The sequence below is a fragment of the Jaculus jaculus genome, chromosome 7 (assembly GCF_020740685.1).
Source record: "Jaculus jaculus isolate mJacJac1 chromosome 7, mJacJac1.mat.Y.cur, whole genome shotgun sequence".
Taxonomy (NCBI): Eukaryota; Metazoa; Chordata; class Mammalia; order Rodentia; family Dipodidae; genus Jaculus; species Jaculus jaculus.
The window spans coordinates 79,434,146-79,437,332 of NC_059108.1; the positions used below are offsets into that span (position 1 = coordinate 79,434,146).

General features: G+C 38.1%; 1 non-coding gene across 1 annotated transcript; it reads right to left on the bottom strand.

Annotated features, from left to right (window-relative positions):
* Window positions 1-2,656: 2,656 nt before the first annotated feature.
* On the bottom strand, window positions 2,657-2,760 carry LOC123462513. Its single transcript, XR_006638328.1, has one exon. It is a non-coding gene; the product is annotated as a U6 spliceosomal RNA (small nuclear RNA).
* Between the last annotated feature and the right edge of the window lie 427 nt (window positions 2,761-3,187).

Consider the following 3,187-nt stretch of genomic DNA (forward strand, 5'->3'; position numbering starts at 1 on the left):
TAATTCCCACTTGGTGATGATATTTGGTGGAGGCTTTCTAGAGGAAGTGTGTCACTGGGGTTGGACCTTCATGTGTTATGGCCCACCCCATTTGCCATTCTTCCTCTCTATACTTCTTTCTTGTATGATGTGACAATGTGACTCTAGCTGTCTGCTTCTGCTAAGCTTTCTCCACATTGTTTTAACTTCCCTTTAAAACTATAAGCTGAAAATAAACTCTTTCCTTCTTTAACCTTCTGCTTCTGCCCAAGTAATGAGAACATAACTAAACAAAAAATTGATTCAAGGAGTGGGGTTCTTGCTGTGATAAACACAATCATGTTTCTTAGTCCTTTTGAACTGGTTTATGGGAGAAATGAGGCCTTAGAACTTTTAACTAGAGAAGCCTTAAAATACTGTATGCAAGGTTTCATGGCCATTCTGGTAAGAGTTTAAAAGACTAAAAAGCCAAGAGAAAAAAGGATTGTAGATTGGTTTATTGGGTATTAGAGGGAACAAGAATTTTTTGAAAATGGGGCTAGTGAAAGTTCATGGGATACTGAGATAGAATTCAGCTGCATCCTGCCCTGTCCTGAGAACTTAAGCTTACCTAACTTTCAAATTAATAGACTAATGTGTTTGGTAGAGAAAATTTCAAGGCCAAAAAACACTGAATCTATACTATGATTACTTTTTGCTGTCCTGATTCATATCTACAATGAAAGACAGCAAAATGCAGACCAGAAGACATAAAGTTTGACAAAAAAAGAGATATACACAAATTTAAAGTCCCAGGTGCAGATAATGGAGACATTTAGCTATAATTGTGAAGGAGATTACCTTCATTAAGGATATGCCAACTGTTCTGCACTGAGACAATAGGTAGGAGGCCTAGAGGAAAGATCCAATCAATTGAAGGCTCAAGCTATAAATAATTCAAACTATTTTAAAGTAAAAAGGCCAAAAAATCAGAATGCTGAAGGAGGTCTCTCCTTCTCAGTGTCATCATACAGAAGATGCTATACCCATGTTCCATGGCAAGACTTCATCCCCAGCTGATAATAGAACTTGCAAGCATTGTCCATATGGTACTGATTTTGGAGGAACAAAAATGCAAGATGAAGGACATTGAATATTGCATCATGGTACCAGGGAGCCACTGAGCAAAGCAGAGTAGAAGTCCTTGCAAGGAGAATCTGTGAGGCCACTACATGAAGCTGTGAAGGTGAATCCAAAGTTGTAATAGAAACTACAGAATATTAGAGATGCCAAAGTTATATGATCAAAGAAAAACACATGCTCAGGGATGAACCTGACGGAGAAAGAACCTACAGGCAACATAGCTGGAGGTATGGAAATAGCTAAGGTTTTTGAAGCCCAAAGTATATCATCATTGTATCAGACAGCTTCAAATTTGCTGAGATGAACTTCCAGACCAGGCACAGTTATGGAGGAAGGGATATTTATTAAAACTTACAGATTCAGAGGAAGTTCCATAATGGTAGAAGAAGCTGGCCTGCTTTCACAGGACCAAAAACACAGGGAAAAGCACAAGCCTAAGATCAAAATCTACACAGCACAGCACACTTCAGGAACTCCAGCTAGCACACTTTGCATATCTTTAGATTGAAATCTCAAACCCACCACCACACCTTAAGATCTGCCTACCACAATCAACATGACACTCAGATAAAGGAAATGGAGCTATGGTATTTGCCTTGATGAGTTTTGGTTTTGCTTTGGTCAAACATTCCTTTGATATGCCCATTTCTTTATTTTAGAATGAGAAGGCTTACTCTGTGCTATTATGCGTTGGAAGTATGTAACTCATGTTTTGATTTTACAGGGCTCACAGTTAGACTCCCTTGGGACTCAGAAGAAACCTTAGACTTTCGACATTTGAACAGTGCTGTGACTGATAAATATTTTGAGGACATTTAAAGTTGGACTAAAAGCATTTTACACCATGAGATTCCAGTAATCTATGGGGGCATAGGCAGAATGTGGTGGTTTAAAAGTAAAATGTCCTCATAGATGCATGTTTTACCTCCAGTTGGTGGTGCTGTTTGTGAAGTCTGTGGGACCTTCAGGAGGTGAAGTCTTGCTACAGGAAGTGTGTCAGTGGGTTCAGACCTTGATATATTACAGCCCCACCTGCCATTCTCCTTCTCTGTACATGTTTGTTCCAACAGTACTTTCTCTGGCATGATACACTTCCCCTCAACATTGTAAGCTTAAAATAAACTTTTGGCTTTTGTATGCTCCTGCTGGTTAAGTATTTTGTCCCAGCATCTAGAAACTGACCAATACACTATGACTTGAATATATATCCCCTCCAAAACTAATATTGAGATTTAGTTGCCACTGTAGCAGCATTAAGAAGTGGGATCTTGGGCTGAAAGGATGGCTTAGCGGTCAAGGCATTCGCCTGCAAAGCCAAAGGGCCCAGATTTGAGTCCCCAGGACCTATGTTAGCCAGATGCACAGGGGACATACATGTCTGGAGTTCATTTGCAGTGGCTGGGGCTCCTGGCATGCCCATTCTCTCTCTTTCTCTCTCTCTCTCTCTTCTTCTCTGTCAAATAAATAAATCAATCAATAGATAAATAAATAAAATATTTTTTATAAAAGAAATGGGATATTTAAAAGATGTTTATGTCTCTTATTTGCTTTATCTAAAACTATGAAATACTTCATAAGTCTAGATGTCATCCTTTCTCAGGAGCCATGCTAATCTTCCCTGCATCATTCCAATTTTACTATATATGCTGTGGAATGTGAGTGGTTTAATGGTAAACCACTTGAATAAACATATAACAAATACAAAGATCCAAGAACTTATCAAAAAAGCTCCTAACCAAATAAAAAAAAAAAAAAAAACTCAATTCCAGATGCATTCACTGGTGAATTTTACCAGAACTTCATGGAAGAATTGACACCAATGTTTTTCAAACTTTTCCATAAGAGAGAAAAGAAGGAATTCTACCAAACTCCTATGAAGCCAGCATTACCCTGGTATCAAAACCAGATAAAGACAAAACAAAGAAAGAAAATTATAGACCAATCTCCCTCATGAACATGGATGTAAAAATTATCAACAAAAAATTGGCAAACAGAATACAAGCATATATCAAAAAGATCATTCACCCTGACCAAGTAAGCTTTATCCCAGAGATGCAAGATTGGTTCAGCATATGCAAATAAATAA